The following is an 18,000-nucleotide window of genomic DNA, read 5'->3' as shown; positions in this document are numbered from 1 at the left end:
AGGTTAAACGCTCACCAGGTTAGGTGGGCTCTGTTCTTTAACAGGTTCAACTTCACACTAGCCTATCGCCCGGGATCCAATAATCAGAAAGCAGACGCCTTGTCCCGCCAACACGATGTCTCTAACAAGGAGAGGGACTACGAGCTCATCATCCCCAGCTTCCGCATTGTGGCCCCCGTAATAAGGAGTATTGAGACCACGGTCTGACAAGCACTAACAGATTTTATGTTCCGTGATCAGCCCGTTCCCGAGTACTACAATGGGACACTCCTCTAAATGAGTGGTCTGGGGTTAATCGGACAGTGGAGTTCCTGAGGTGGAAATTCTGGTTACCCAACATGATTGAGGATGTGAGATCCTTCGTTACGGCCTGCTCCACCTGGGCCCAGAGCAAGTCCTCACAACAGCGACCGGTTGGGTTGCTCCAACCTCTGCCAATCTCCAGCCAGCCCTGGTCCCACCTGTCCGTAGACTTTATCACAGGCTTACCCCCATCCCAAGGGCTTACCTCGATCCTGGTGGTCGTCAATCGGTTTTCCAAGGCAGCCCATTTCATTGCCTTACCTAAGTTGCCCTCAGCAAAGGAGACCGCTGATCTCATGATTACCCATGTCTTTCGACTACACGGACTTCCCCTGGACATGGTCTCGGATCGTGGGCCCCAGTTCGTCGCACGGTATTGTAAAGCCTTCTCCCTTTTTGGGGGTGTTGGTAAGTCCCTCCTCGGGGTTCCACCCACAGTCGAATGAGCAAACGGAGCAGGCCAACCAGGAGCTGGAGAAGTTCCTCCGCTGTTTCGTCTCCAACCAGGCCAGCAACTGTAGCAAGTGCCTCATCTGGGCTGAGTATGCTCACAACACACTGCCGAACTCGTCCATTGGACTGTCGCAGTTTGAGTGTCAGTTCCTCCTTGCTCCGCTCGTCTGCCTGACACCAACACCAGGCAAACCGGCACCGAAGGCCTCTTCGGCTCCTCCGACCGGGTCAACGGGTGTGGCTGTCCACCCGTGATCTTCCCTTAAGGGTGGATTCGCGGAAGATCACTCCACGCTATATAGGACCATTCATGATCCTGAGTCACAGATTCCTCGTCTGGTCTCTTCTCTGCACCTGGGTTCAACCTCACCACGTCACAGCCATGGCTTGTTGGCCAAAGCCTATGGGGAAATTAATGGGGTTTTTGGAGGGTGTTTGGATAAATCCGACAATAAGTTATGTGTTAAACACAGGTTTAGGAGATTTTACATGTTTTGTTCTATGAGATAATCTTCCATCAGCTAACATCACGTTTTGTGAATTTTTAAGAATTTATGTAATCAAAACAAGCACAAGCACATAAAGGCCTCATAATTCATAAAGATCATGTTAACTGACTGATAATGTCTCCTAGAATGAAATGATCTCCTAAGGCTGTGTTAACCTCAGACCTTATTTTCGGCGTTTATCCCAAAACACCATGCTTTCCCAATTAATTTACCCTATTGGAATGACTGAACGAACCAGAGGTAACTAATATCCGGATTTGGACTACAAGCTGGTGAGCTCTATTGTGGAAGAACGCTTTGCAATTTCATGTGTTTGGCAGCATTGTGTGTGAATACCACAAAGTAGGGTGGAGCAGGATCTGATCACACTAGACCTACTTTAACTGGCTTTGACTGACTGAATGGCTGACTGCAGCTTGCCTGTGCTCTTGCTGTTCCTACTGTGTGTACAATACACGATGGAAGTATTCAGACCCCTTCACTTTTTTGAAAATGTTGTTACGTTACAGCCATATTCTAAAATGGATTAAATAACACATTTTCCTCATCAATCTACACACAACACCTCATAATGACAAAGCGAAAACAGGTTTTTAGAAATTTATTCAGACCCTTTGCTATGACAGTCGAAATTGAGCTCAGGTGCATCCTGTTTCCGTTGATCATCCTTGAGATGTTTCTACAACTTGATTGGAGTCCACCTGTGGTAAATTCAATTGATTGGACATGATTTGGAAAGGCACTCACCTGTCTTTATAAGGTCCCACAGTTGACGTGCATGTCAGAGCAAAAACAAAGCCATGAGGTTGAAGGAATTGTCCGTGGAGCTCCGAGACAGGGTTGTTTCGAGCCACAGATCTGGGGAAGGGTACCAAAAAATGTCTGCAGCATTGAAGGTCCCCACGAACACAGTGGCCTCCATCATTCATAAACAGAAGAAGTTTGGAACCACCTAGACTCTTCCTAGAACTATCCATCAGGCCAAACTGAGCAGTCGGGGGAGAAGGGCCTTGGTCAGGGAGGTGACCAAGAACCTGATGGTCACTCTGACAGAGCTCCAGAGTTCCTCTGTGGAAGAGAACCTTCCAGAAAGACAACCATCTCTGCAGCACTCCACCAATCAGGCATTTATGGTAGAGTGGCCAGACGGAAGCCACTCAGTAAAAGGCACATGACAGCCCGCTTGGAGTTTGCCAAAAGGCACCTAAAGGACTCTCAGACCATGAGAAACAACATTCTCTGGTCTGATGAAACCAAGATTGAACTATTTGGCCTGAATGCCAAGCCTCACGTCTGGAGGAAACCTGCCACCATCCCTACGGTGAAGCACGGTGGTGGCAGCATCATGCTGTGGTGATGTTTTTCAGCGGCAGGGACTGGGATACTAGTCAGGATCGAGGGAAAGATGAACGGAGCAAAGTACAGAGATATTCTTGATGAAAACCTGCTCCAGAGCGCTCAGGACCTCAGACTGGGGCAAAGGTTCACCTTCCAACAGGACAATGACACTAAGCACACAGCCAAGAGAATGCAGGAGTGGCTTCGGGACAAGTCGCTGAATGTCATCGAGTGTCCCAGCCAGAGCCCGGACTTGAACACGAATATCTGTAGAGATACCTGAGAATAGCTGTGCATCGAGGCTCCCCATCCAACCTGACAGAGCTTGAGAGGATCTGCAGAGGAGAATGGGAGAAACTCCCCAAATACAGGTGTGCCAAGCTTGTTGCGTCATACCCAAGAAGACAACGCTGTAATCACTGCCAAAGGTGCTTCAACAAAGTACTGAGTAAAGGGTCTGAATACTTATGTAAATGTGATATTTCTGTTTTTGTTTTTTTATATACATTTGCAAACATTTATAAAACCTAGTTTTTGCTTTGTTGTTATGGGGTACTGGGTGTAGATTGTTTTTCCCTCCCTCATCAATCTCATCCATTTTAGAATAAGGCTGTCATGTAACAAAATGTGGAACTAGTCAAGGAGTCTGAATACTTTCCGAATGCGTTGTACATACAGGTTTGAGACAGAGATAATGATGAATTCCATCAGGCTACACTCGCCTCAATGTCTGTGATATATTACATCCTGTGTTAAAAGTATTGTAATGGCTTTCCAAATACCTGGAGTAATTCCATGTTAACAGAATGATACTGAGACTCTTTACTTTTTGCTGAGATTTTTCACTTTAAAATGTGTGCCAAACAATAATCAATGATTGCCAAGTCAAACAAACCATACAACTCTATGCACAATAATTCCCACTGTAGATTTTTGCAAAAACACATTTACTTGAATAACAGTGCAGATGCAAAGTTTGTTAACAGAATTGTCACAAACAGCACAAATGGTCATATGTTTGTGAGGAATAGCTTTATCCAACAAACCTCTGGTTATCTTTAAATTGACATGTCAGCCAAAGACAAATATTAGGCCTACAATTAGGTATTGGACGGACATACAGTACGAGTCAAAAGTTGTACTATTTTCTACATTGTAGAATAATAGTGAAGACATCAAATCTATGAAATAACACATATGGAATCATGTAGTAACCAAAAATGTGTTAAACAAATGAAAATATATTTTAGATTCTTCAAAGTAGCCACCTTTGCCTTGATGACCGCTTTGCACATTCTTGGCATTCCCTTAACCAGCTTCACCTGGAATGCTTTTCCAACAGTCTTGAAGAGTTCCCACATATGCTGAGCACTTGTTTCCTTCACTCTGCGGTCCAACTCTTCCTAAACCATCTCAATTGGGTTGAGGTCGGGTGATTGTGGAGGTCATTGTCCTGTGGAAAAACAAATGATAATTCCACTAAGCACAAACCAGATGGGATGGCATATCGCTGCAGAATGCTGTGGTAGCCATGCTGGTTAAGTGTGCCTTGAATTCTAAATAAATCACTGTCAGTGTCATCAGCAAAGCACTCCCACACCATCACACTTACTCCTCCATGCTTCACGGTGGGAACCACACATGCGGAGATCATCCGTTCACCTACTCTGCATCTCACAGAGACACGGCGGTTGGAACCAAAAGTCTCAAATTTGAACTCATCAGAGCAAAGGACAGATTTCCACCTGTCTAATGTCCATTGCTTGTGTTTCTTGGCCCAAACAAGTCTCTTCTTATTGGTGGCCTTTAGTAGTGTTTTTTTTGTAGCAATTCAACCATGAGGACCAGATTCACGCACTCTCTTATGAACAGTTGATGTTGAGATGTGTCTGTTACTTGAACCCTGTGAAGCATTTATTTGGGCTGCAATTTCTGAGGCTGGTAACACTAATGAACTTTTCCTCTGCAGCAGAGGTAACTCTGGTTTTCCTTTCCTGTGGCGGTCCCATTGAGTGCCAGTTTCATCATAGCGCTTGATGGTTTTTGCGACTGCACTTGAAGAAACTTTAAAAGTTCTTGAAATTTTCCGGATTGACTGACCTTCATGTCTTAATGTAATGATGGACTGTTGTTTCTCTTTGCTTATTTGAGCTGTTCTTGCCATAATATCGACTTGGTCTTTTACCAAATAGGGCTTGGTCTTTTACCAAATAGGTATATCGTCTGTATACCACCCCTACCTTGTCATCACAAAACTGATTGGCTCAAACGCATTAAGAAGGAAAGAAATTCCACAAATTAACTTTTAATAAGGCACCCCTGTTAATTGAAATGCATTCCAGGTGGCTACCTCATGAAGCTGGTTGAGAGAATATCAAGAGTGTGCAAAGCTGTCATCAAGGTAAATGGTGGCTACTTTGAAGAATCTCACATAAAATATATTTTGATTTGTTTAACACTTTTTTGGTTATTACATGATTCCATACTGTATGTATTATTTCAAAGTGTTGATGTCTTCACTATTATTCTACAATGTATAAAATAGTAAAAAAATTAAGAAAAACCTTTTGAATGAGTAGGTGTGTCCAAACTTTTGACTGGTTCTGTAGATTTGTGTATAGTAACCATATTGTTCATGGCGTATCCCTTGTAAAATCCCTCTGTGGTAGCAGACTAGCAGTGTTTGTTTATTCAAGGCCCATCCACACAGTGTTTGGGGGTTGTGTTTTGGGTAGATTGCTAATTCACATCTCTTTAGGGCTGTTGATTAGAGGCTTAACAAATTGATTTTTAGTTTGACAAAGGGCTCCTGGGAGCTGAGTGAGACTGTGAAACCAGGCACCAAGTGTGGCGCAGAATAACTTTCTCAAGCTCTCACACAATTAAACCCAGATTAGCTTTAAATGTATCAAGGGGCTTTAATGAAAGAAGTTTGTTTTTCAAGGTTTTCACACTGCAGGATACAAATTAGATTATTATACTTTGTGCCTGCATAATGATTTCATCAGGCAACTTCCTAAATAATTCCTTACTCTTCAGCCATGTTATGGGACCGGATTTTGTAAAAAAACAAACAACAAAAACACTTGATTGTAAAGCACTCTGCATCTTAAGGAGGAGGGCACAGAGTCCACTTAGCCTTGTTTTTTTAACCTTTATTTAACTAGGCAAGTCAGTTAAGAACAATTTCTTATTTTCAATGACAGCCTAGGAACAGTGCCTTGTTCAGGGGCAGAATGACAGATTTGTACCTTGTCAGCTCAGGGATTCGATCTTGCAACCTTTCGGTTACTAGTCCAATGCTCTAACCACTAGGGTACTTGCCGTCCCTTGTGTTAAGTGATTGCAAGTTGTGCCAATTTATTCCCTCAGCCGAAGATGTTGAAGTCAAAATAAGCTAAGTTGGCCTTTATATTCAATCAAAATCATAAGAGACAGATGGATATTTCTCCACAGGGATTTCATGTTTGAATCGTTCTATCTGTCTCCTCCACACAAGTGAGTGCAGGTAGCCTAGATGTTAGAGGGGTGGGCCAAGAACCAAAAGGTTGCTGGATTGAATCCCCAAGTTGACAAGGTAAAAATCTGTCATTCTGCGCCCGGGGAACCCACTGTTCCCTGGACTCTGTGGATGTCGATTAAAGCAGCCCCCGGCACCCGATTGATTCAGAGGGGTTGGGTTAAATGCGGGAGACACATTTCAGGTTTCATTTATGTATTTTTTCACCTCAATTTAACCAGGTAGGCCAGTTGAGAACAAGTTCTCATTTACAACTGCGACCTGGCCAAGATAAAGCACAGCAGTGTGACAAAAACAACAACATAGAGTTACACATGGGATAAACAAACGTACAGTCAATAACACAATAGAAAACTCTATATACAGTGTGTGCAGATGTAGTAAGATTAGGGAGATAAGGCAATAAATAGGCCATAGTGGCGAAATAATTACAATTTAGCATTAACACTGGAGTGATAGATGTGCAGATGATGATGTGCAAGTAGAGATATTGGGGTGCAAAAGAGCAAAAAATATATATAACAATTTGGGGATGAGGTAGTTGGGTGGGCTATTTACAGATTGGCTGTGTACAGGTGCAGTGATCGGTAAGCTGCTCTGACAGCGGATGCTTAAAGTTAGTGTGGGAGATATAAGACTCCAGCTTCAGTGATTTTTGCAATTCGTTCCAGTCATTGGCAGCAGAGAACTGGAAGGAAAGGCAGCCAAAGGAAGTGTTGGCTTTGGGGATGAGCAGTGAAATATATCTGCTGGAGCGCGTGCTACGGGTGGGTGTTGCTATGGTGACCAGTTATCTGGTCACCGCCATCGATAAAAGACAGTACTGTGCAGCTGTATTCATCGACCTGGCCAAGGCTTTCGACTCTGTCAATCACAGCATTCTTATCGGCAGACTCAACAGCCTTGGTTTCTCAAATGACTGCCTCGCCTGGTTCACCAACTACTTTTAAGACAGAGTTCAGTGTGTATAATTGGAGGGCCTGTAGTCCGGACCTCTGGCAGCCTCTATGGGGGTGCCACAGGGTTCAATTCTCGGGCCGACTCTTTTCTCTGTATACATCAATGATGTCGCTCTTGCTGCTGGTGATTCTCTGATCCACCTCTATGCAGACGACACCATTCTGTATACATCTGGCCCTTCTTTGGACACTGTGTTAACAAACCTCCAAATGTGCTTCAATCCCATACAACACTCCTTCTGTGGCCTCCAACTGCTCTTAAATGCTAGTAAAACTAAATGCACGCTCTTCAACCGATTGCTGCCTGCACCCGCCCATCTGACTACCATCACTACTTTGGACTTAGAATATGTGGACAACTATAAATACCTTCGTGTCTGGTTAGACTGTAAACTCTCCTTCCAGACTCACATTAAGCATAACCAATTGAAAATTAAATCTAGAATTGGCTTCCTATTTCACAACAAAGCCTCCTTCACTCATGCTGCCAAACATACAGTTCAAGTCTGAAGTTTACATATACTTAGGTTGGAGTCATTAAAACTCGTTTTTCAACCACTCCACAAATTTCTTGTTAACAAACTATAGTTTTCGCAAGTCAGTTAGGACATCTACTTTGTGCATGACACAAGTAATTTTTCCAACGATTGTTTACAGACAGATTATTTCACTGTATCACATTATCAGTGGGTCAGAAGTTTACATACACTAAGTTGACTGTGCCTTTAAATAGCTTGGAAAATTATGTCATGGCTTTAGAAGCTTCTGATAGGCTAATTGACATAATTTGAGTCAATTGGAGGTGTACCTGTGGATGTATTTCAAGGCCTACCTTCAAACTCAGTGCCTCTTTGCTTGACATCATGGGAAAATCAAAAGGAATCTGCCAAGACCTCAGAAAAACAATTGTAGACCTCCACAAGTCTGGTTCATCCTTGGGAGAAACGTGGTACCTTCAGCAACGCCTGAAAGTACCACTTCATCTGCACAAAATATAGTACAAGTATAAACACCATGGGTGTCACGCCTTGACCGTAGAGATCCTTATTATGCGTCTCTCCAGCCTGGTCAGACCTGTTCCAGCTCCATGTACGAAGCCTCCAGTGATGATCCATGGCCCGAAGCCTCCAGTGATGATCCATGGCCCGAAGCCTCCAGTGATGATCCATGGCACGAAGCCTCCAATGATGATCCATGGCCCGGAGCCTGTAGCAACGATCCATGGCACGAAGCCTCCAGCGACGATCCATGGCCCGGAGCCTCCAGCGACGATCCATGGCCCGGAGCCTCCAGCGACGATCCATGGCACGGAGCCTGCAGCGACGGTCCCCGGTCGGGAGCCTGCAGCGACGGTCCCCGGTCGGGAGCCTGCAGCGACGGTCCACGGTCGGGAGCCTGCAGCGACGGTCCACGGTCGGGAGCCTGCAGCGACGGTCCCCGGTCCGGAGCCTGCAGCGACGGTCCCCGGTCCGGAGCCTGCAGCGACGGTCCCCGGTCCGGAGCCTGCAGCGACGGTCCCCGGTCCGGAGCCTGCAGCGACGGTCCCCGGTCCGGAGCCTGCAGCGACGGTCCCCGGTCCGGAGCCTGCAGCGACGGTCCCCGGTCCGGAGCCTGCAGCGACGGTCCCCGGTCCGGAGCCTCCAGCGACGGTCGGCAGTCCAGAGCCTCCGGTGACCATCTACGGTCCGCTTGGGCAAGTTGCTATGGGGGGTTTAGAGCTGTTGGCTGGGGTAGGGGTAGCCAGGTTGAAAACATGGCCAGCCGTAGAAAAATGCTTACTGAAATTCTCGATTATCGTAGATTTATCGGTGGTGACAGTATTTCCTAGCCTCAGTGCAGTGGGCAGCTGGGATGAGGTGCTCTTATTCTCCATGGACTTTACAGTGTCCCAAAACTTTTTGGAATTAGTGCTACTGGATGCTAATTTCTGTTTGAAAAAGCTAGCCTTTTGCTTTCATAACTGACTGTGTATATTGGTTCCTGACTTCCCTGAAAAGTTGCATATCGCGGGACTATTCCATGCTAATGCAGTACGCCTCAGGATGTTTTTGTGCTGGTCAAGGGCAGTCAAGTCTGGAGTGAACCAAGGGTTATATCTGTTCTTAGTTCTACATCTTTTGAATGTGGCATGCATATTTAAGAGGGTGAGGAATGCACGTTTAAAGAACAACCAGGCATCCTCTACTGACGGGATGAGGTCAATATCCTTCCAGGATACCTGGGCCAGGTCAATTAAAAAGGCCTGCTCGCTGAAGTGTTTTAGGAAGCGTTTGACAGTGATGAGGGGTGGTCGTTTGACCGCGAACCCATTACGGACGCAGGCAATGAGACAGTGATCGTTGAGATCCTGGTTGAAGACAGCAGAGGTGTATTTAGAGGGCAAGTTGGTCAGGATGATATCTTTGAGGGTGTCCATGGTTACGGATTTAGGGTTGTACTTGGTAGGTTCCTTGATAATTTGTGTGAGGGCATCTAGCTTAGATTGTAGGATGGCCGGGGTGTTAAGCATATTCCAGTTTAAGTCACCTAACAGTACGAACTCTGAAGATAGATGGGGGGCAATCAATTCACATATGGTGTCCAGGGCACAGCTGGGGGCTGAAGGGGGTCTATAACAAGCGGCAACAGTGAGAGACTTATTTCTGGAAAGGTGGATTTTTAAAAGAAGAAGCTCATGCTGTTTAGGCACAGACCTGGATAGTATGACAGAACTCTGCAGGCTCTCTCTGCAGTAGATTGCAACTCCGCCCCCTTTGGCAGTTCTATCTTGACTGAAAATGTTCCTAAGCCAGGATTCATAGACGGCTAGGATATCAGGGTTGGCGGAGTATGCTAAAGCAGTGAATAAAACAAACTTAGAGAGGAGGCTTCTGATGTTAACATGCATGAAACCATGGCTTTTACGGTTACAGAAGTCAACAAATTAGAGCGCTTGGAGAATAGGTGTACTGGGGGCTACAGGGCCTGGGTTAACCTCTACATCACCAGAGGAGCAGAGGAGTAGGATAAGGGTACGGCTAAAGGCTATAAGAACTGGTCGTCTTGTGCGTTGGGAACAGAGAATAAAAGGAGCCGATTTCTGGGCGTGGTAGAATAGATTCAGAGCATAACACACAGACAAGGGTATGGTAGAATGTGAGTACAGTGGAGATAAACCTAGGCATTGAGTGACGATGAGAGAGGTTGCATCTCTGGAGGCACCAGTTAAGTCAGATGAGGTCTCCGCTTGTGTGGGGGGTGGGACAAAAGAGCTATGTAAGGCAGTCCAGAGTCTCCAGCGACGGTCGGGAGGACTGGGGGCTCTGCAGTGAAATAAAACAATAAGAACTAACCAGTTGAAGGCATTCAGTTGTACAACTGACTAGGTATCCCCCTGTCCCCTGTTGAAATAGATGAACCTGACTGTCAGTGGACAGACCAGACAGGTCTGTAGAGCTGCTGCTGATCAGCCAGTGTAAAATCCCATTCGGCATGATCATGTAATGGAAGTGTGTTAGTCTAGTCAACAACGCATACATACTGGGTTGACTGTTGAGACCTATATAATGATGGTTTTTGAAAGGTCTGAGATGAGATATCAGGCATGTTTAAATAAAGGTTGGGCTTGTGGTCCGAGGTCTTTAAATGATATTTAAACGTCTTTGTGTTGTGCGATGATATTCTGAGTGAAATGTGCTGTAGCTTTTGAGATTTGTACGTTTTGTACCATGCTGTCAGTCATGATTAAAGATGGTTCAGCTCTATTGATTTATGTCTACTTATTATTTACTCGGTGTACTTGATCCTCTCACCACATTGCTCTGTGGTAAGTATTTTGTACCAAAGCCTGTTTTTATTGCTGGATTATGTGTGTAACTGTCAATATGGCTTCATTATTTCATTGTGTTACTTTTTATTTTATTTTTTACTTTAGTTTATTTAGTAAATATTTTCTTAACTCTATTTCTTGAACTGCATTGTTGGTTAATGGCTTGTAAGTAGGCATTTCATGGTAAGGTAATACCTGTTGTATTCGGTGCATGTGACAAATACAATTTGATTTGATTTGAAAGGGTTTATCACAGTGATGATAGGCAATCTGGACTAACAGGGCTTTGATGGATGGATTTCATTACCCTAGCATTGTTCAGACTGGTCGGACATTACACAATTCAAAATCTGCTTTAATTCGTGATGTTTGATGTTGGTTTGGGTGTTTCTTCCAAATAACATATTGAACATTTTATTGAAAATGTTTCTCTTGCACTAATATCTAGTTTGTTTGAGCATGTAGTAGCATAATTTTTCAAATGCCTCAGTTTAAAAGTAGGGAATGCATCAACACATACCTGTCCAAACTACACACACTGTTTCAACACCTTGATTTATTAGTTTGTGTCAGAACACCTAACATACATTACTATCACCTGACTAGCTAAGGCAGAATGTTAGGCTACATTCTTGTGAGGTAGTGATAAGTAGAATTTCCATCATGTCCTTGAGGCAATTAAAAAATGTACTTGATGTCTCTGCTAATTGAGTTAGTGTATGTCCTTTTGTTGCGATCATCAAGACAGTGTCCCCTAGAGACCGTGACTCCTCTTTCTGGTGTCCCTCTGTCTGCTCCTGAGACCCAGCCAGAGCCTGTTTCAAATACCACAGCATTTAAAGGGCAAATCCACCACTTTTAACATGTGTTGTTATTATGAAGTATTTAGTAGTGTCATACACAGTTTTAGGGTAATTTTATGATTTCATGAATATTGACTGTTTAGTGATGAGCAAAGTGATCCCTGAGCAAAGTGATGATCCCTGAGATTACCAATAAGATGAATTATGAACAGTCGTTTTTTGCTATCTATATAGCCTGTTTTCTATAGCTCAGGTTGTCTTCGTCTAATAAGATCTGTAAATATTTTTAATAGACGCACAAAAACCTATAGAATGTTTATAGTCAGCTTGCTCCAATATTTTTGTTGTTCAAGGCTCAAACTCCCATGATTCAGTTTGACAAAACCACTCCCACCCAGTGATGCCAATTTAGCAATTTTGTTGCTAGATTTAGCAACTTTTCAGAGTACCCTGGCAAAAAAAAATTCAAACAGCACCTAGCAACAAATTTAGCTACTTTAAAAAATTTCTTTGGAACTTTTAGCAACTTTTGAAAAGTGACTCAAACGCTAAAATGCACGCATTTTCCCTCTAAATGACACAAAAACGATTTTCTCTGTCACAACACACGTGCCTGGCTGCAAAGGTGCATTGTGAGTGACGTCAGCAGCAGGCGCTCAGCTCGTGCACAGGCAGCAGCAGGAGGCCAGCAGCAATTTCAGCAAATTGCAAATCATTGCTGGCTGGCTGACTGCAGCAGCAGTAGTACGGGCTCGACGAGCCAAACCCAATGAATATAGTTGGTCACGAATGTTTGATCTTGAACAGAACTTACAACATCAATCAACATGTCTCAATCACAATTGTACAGACAGAAGTACATAAAAGAGTGGGAGTCTGTACCTGAACAAATGTCAAATCATATTTTTTGCAGAGATGGCCAGTCAGTCAATTTGAGTAACGTTATTGTGTATTCTACGTAACGACGCAGTTTTACGTTATCACGCAATGACATCACAACGTAATTTAGCAACAAATCAACCTGCCTCTAGCAACTTACCCTGAAAATGTGTTGGCAACACTCCTCCCACCATCACTTTTCCAAGTTGCGGTTGCAGCCATTGCGTGCTTTCCAAATAGCTTATATTTTTGTAGTGAATTACTTGTAAACGTCATACTTTTTATTAGTTCCAATAGCCCTACGGTGTTGTTGGATGGATGGTTGCTTGGGCAGTTACATAGGCTGTATTTGGATTTTTTAAAGACTTTATTTCAGATGCAGCTAGCATTGCTATGTTACCATCAAAGATATTGCAGGCTTCAATCATGATAAACTAGGATTCCGTAGTGATTTGCCTGTAAATGTCATAATGAATGTTGTTCTTACAGGCCTAGCGTTACACGTTGTTTGGACTGTTTTTTAAGACAGTCGCTAACAAGTTTGCTGTTGTTGCAAATACTATTATTTCAGATAGAGTAGTTGCGCTAGATATCATGCTAACTAACCAGCATCATACACAGTTATTTATCTTTTCTTTTTTATGTTTAGTGTAATGCATTTGATTGGTGACAATAGCTAGGTTTCCATCCAATTGGTGACAGATTCTCATGCATATATTCATGCATTTTCAACTCTACCAATAGTTTTGTCACAAACTGTTGCGTTATATGGTCTTGGCATGTGCGCGAACCGATTGCAAATGGGTAGACTAGTCTACATGATGAGATTATTATGGATAATATTTGTATTTGTCAAACATCGATCATCATATCACCAGAATAAGACCCTCGATATTTATAGGAAAGGAGCATCAAGATCACCATGCAGTTTCACCACCCTGTGAAGTTCATAATGTATTTATCCGTAGCCTTATAAACTGAATGGTTTCCTGAGTTGTAGTGGGAGGACCACACACATATCATAGCGTGAACCAAAACTTCCTGTTTCCATCACAGCTGTCGTTTACTTGCATAAACGTATGCTTACAACCCAAAGTAATGCGAAATGAACTCATGACGTAAGCTGCATGTTAACTGCAGGCTAACGTTATTATACCTCAGAGAGGCTTATGGCGGAGCATTGCGCCATGGGAGATGAAATGCACCCTGGGAATTGTAGTATACTGTAGACCAGGGAAATGAAAAGCTTAAATGCAGTATGACTTAAAATGCTAAAACATCAACGTGTATCATATCTTACAGTAGTTCATATATACTAACAGCACAATAACTGGTTATTAAGTGGTAGAATTGTTGAGAGAGAGAGACAGACAAGGGGCCACATCCAGATGACTTATTTAAGCACTTCATCAATATTTCAATTAGGCCTTCCTTCACTGTGAGAGTAGAGAGTCCCTAGTGGAGCACCAGAAGGAGAGGAGGAGATAAAGAAAAGCAGTTTTTACTCTATAAATAACACCTTTATCATCAGCCCTGATGGGGTGAAGTGATGTGTACTAGTAGCTACTTCATTGATGGGTCCTTCCTTTACCGCAGACCTGTTCTGATTTAGATGCTGTGCTCACATTGAATGGATGCAGAGGACTGTAGGCAGTTTGAACTTTTAAGGTCTTGTGGTGTGTCACTGTTCAAAGGGAGAGTTGTACTCAATCATTTTATAGCCTTTTCCAGTGTCTTGGCTTAAAGAGACACTAGATGTTTGAAATTGCCTCTGTGGATCAATATCAGTTAAGCCGAAACAAATATCTCTGCTCTATTAATAGCAAGAATACAAGTCCACAGCTGTAACTGGTGGCTTGACAGTGTTCATACTGACCAACTAAAGGGCAAAGAAGATCCCATTGTGATGAGTGATTCAGCCCAGACCCTCAGGCTGAAGGCCCTCTGGGCCTGTCTGAAACACACTGGGGACAGGTCATTAGGAGGTCAGTATGAATCATCAGAACCAACTAAGGTTATGAGGCCTTCACACCTGCTATCTCGTTTACTGCACACTGTCCACTTCCATTTCATTAAGAACCCACTGAGAGATGTTTCACTTGCTGTAAACATCGACCACATACTGACTAGCTAGCATAGTTAGCTAGCTGTTATAATTGGGCACCCACTCAACAACATATCTTTGTCTCAGTAATAGATTAATGATTGCTGTTGTTATAGTTTCAAGTTCTGTTGTGTTTTGCTGTATCTATGAGGCGAAGGCCTATCAGGCATGTCATATTTCTCCCTTCATGGTGTAGTTAAGCCCAGTCTGTTTCTCAGCCAGATGAATACTGCCGCCTCTGTCAGTGACTGATGGGGAACAGGCACCCACAGGTTTCTCACCATCTGTGTTGCCTCTCCAGAAGTATTATGATATTATAATAATATGTACTTCATTCATCAGCCCAGAAACCTCATCATTTAGACATTACCACAAGTCGTTGTGACTGATTTGAGAAACCTAATAAGGGGTTCTGGTCTGTCCTCATGCCGAGCGAGCGAGGCTTCCCCGAGTGTGTGATGAATGATGTGAGTTATCCCTCGGCCTGACTGACTGTCGCAATGAAGGATGGAGAGAAGGAGGAAGAGGACGAGCGGAGGAGAGGGTTGCAGAGCAGCTGGTTGTCTGTGGACGTGCCCAGACACCAGACTGGAGCTGCGTCTGAAATGGTTTCCTATTCCTTATATAGTGCACTATTTTGGATCAGGGCCCTGGTAAAAAAAAAGAAAAGTTGTGCATTATATAGTAAATAGGGTGTCATTTTGGACACACTCTGGGACCCTGGAGGCCTGTGGAGAGGCCTGGATAATGTGGCCCTGAGGGGGCATTGTATGTCTTTGTCGCCCCATGGAGCCCACCTCAGACTGGGGCACAGTCACTCTCTCTATCCCCTTCTCATCACTGTCATATGAATTAATCAAATGTGCTTCAATACCACTGGGACTCCTCAGTCCTCTCTATAAGCATTCTACCATGACAGACACACACACACTCAGAGCAGTGGTAATGATGCTGGTCATGAGAAATCACGACTCCACACCCACTCAATATATTCAGGTGGTGCTTTAAAGAGAAGGATTAACATGCAAACAGTCTATTTAGGCAAAATATTTAGATATTTCTCATCTGACATAAGGTTTGTACACAAACACACCTGATGTTGGTCTGTTTACTGAAGTACATACAACATGCATCCATGTCATGGAGAACACAGGGGAAGGAAGAGGCAACACAGCAGCATCTCTGAGTTTAAAAAGTCTATGCCCATAATTTGATTTTTCAAATGTTGCAGCAGATATCAGAGACTTGTAAAGGAAAGAGAGAAAGGAACACACACACACACACACACACATAGTGACAGAGTGGGAGACACACTTAAAGATGGAAAGATAGAGAGAGGTTCCCTTCAAGCCAGATCACTCAATAAGGGACCAATCCAACCGGAGATGACACATCAGTTCACTCCCAACTTTATTTCTCCTACTGTGGCTTTTACCATCATTAATATTTCAGACACATACATTGTGAATGAGAATGAACCCACTGCCCCTCCCTCTCACACAACCCTCCCTCCGTTTTCAGACACACCCCTCCTGCAGGGAGAATGGCGCCCCCCAGTAATGCAGAGTCCTGCTATCAAAACACTGCTAGTGTGTGTGTGAGAGAAAGAGAGAGAGGGTGCATGCATGTGTGTGTGAGGATGTCTGTGTGTGCATGTATATGTGTGTTTAGAGTTTGCCAGAAGGGTTAGAACCAAAATTATTTTCCAGTCGTTCTGACCAGCAAAATAAAGTTCTAAACCAGTTCGATCATTCCTTTTTTTTGCAGAGCAGTACCAGAATTAAAATAAAAACATGTCTTACCTTTTTGTGGTTAATAAATCCAATGTGAAACGTGATAACTATAGTCTCCTTAACTAGCACAGAAAAGGTCTTCTCTGAATCACGCTTGTAATGTTAGTAGATTACTAGACCATGCTTTCGAGGGGGAGAGGCAGTTCACCTACACACACACACACCAGGGTTTCCATTAGCTGGAAGGGCTAATTGCTGGCTTTTGGGCAATAAAAAAATGAAAAGACGATAAGTAAAATCGTCCAGGAAAGGCTTTCTATCATAGCCTACACTCCGAATTCACACTTCAGAACCATTCTCACACTCCTTGCGTGCACGTACACCTGCTGCTGAGGAGAGAGCGAGAGAGAGAAGAACAAACACTATTGTAAATGCAACCCATATTTATGTTTATTTGTTTTCCCTTTTGTACTATAACTATTTGCACATCATTATAACACTGTACATAGCCATAATATAACATTTAAAATGTGTCTTTTGTTTATCTATTTCACTTGCTTTGGCAATGTAAATCAAATCAAAGTTTATTTGTCATGTGCGCCGAATACAACAGGTGTAGACCTTACAGTGAAATGCTTACTTACAGGCTCTAACCAATAGTGCGAAAAAAAAGGTGTGTGTGTGTGTGTAGGTAAGTAAATAAATAAACATGTTTCCCATGCCAATTGTTAATATTGTAGGCCTATTTATAAAATCGAAACCAGTTCTTTAAATATGCTAATTAGGTTCCAACTGTAATGCTGTGTTTGCCTTAATATAATAGCCTGCTTATATTTTCCCTATAAACAATGGCTTCTTACTTTTGATATTAAACTTAACCTTTATTTATCTAGGCAAGTCAGTTAGGAACAAATTCTTATTTACAATGACGGCCTACACCGGCCAAACCCAGACGACGCTGTTCCAATTGTGCGCCGCCCTGTGGGACTCCCAATCACGGCCGGTTGTGATACAGCCTGGATTCGAAACACGATTCGAACCACTCGGGAGCCCATAAAGAGTTGCATGTCAGTGTCGTAGCATGCTTCTCTTCCTTCGTATACACTACCGTTCAAAAGTTTGGGGTCATTTAGAAATGTCCTTGTTTTTGAAAGAAAAGCAATTTTTTTGTCCATTAAAATAACATACAATTGATCAGAAATACAGTGTAGACATTGTTAATGTTGTAAATGACTATTGTAGCTGGAAACGGCAGATTTTTTAAATGGAATATCTACATAGGCGTTCAGAGGACCATTATCAGCAACCATCACTCCTGTGTTCCAATGGCACGTTGTGTTAGCTAATCCAAGTTTATCATTTTAAAAGGCTAATTGATCATTAGAAAACCCTTTTGCAATTATGTTAGCACAACTGTTGTCCTGATTAAACAAGCAATAAAACTGGCCTTCTTTAGACTACTTGAGTATCTGGAGCATCAGCATTTGTGGATTAGATTTCAGGCTCAAAATGGCCAGAAACAAATAACTTTCTTCTGAAACTCATCAGTCTAATCTTGTTCTGAGAAATGAAGGCTATTCTATGCGAGAAA

At 43.2% G+C, this 18,000-nt stretch overlaps 1 protein-coding gene across 4 annotated transcripts in view; it reads left to right on the top strand.

Annotated features, from left to right (window-relative positions):
* LOC115148857 (cytospin-B) overlaps positions 1–18,000 on the top strand; it is a 170,042-nt gene that overhangs the window by 61,584 nt on the left and 90,458 nt on the right. The gene's annotated exons all lie outside the window — the stretch shown is intronic.

The sequence above is a fragment of the Salmo trutta genome, chromosome 15 (genome assembly GCF_901001165.1).
Source record: "Salmo trutta chromosome 15, fSalTru1.1, whole genome shotgun sequence".
NCBI classification, from domain to species: Eukaryota; Metazoa; Chordata; class Actinopteri; order Salmoniformes; family Salmonidae; genus Salmo; species Salmo trutta.
Note: the sequence above shows the minus strand (reverse complement) of the source record. Positions and strands in the feature narration are given on the sequence as shown.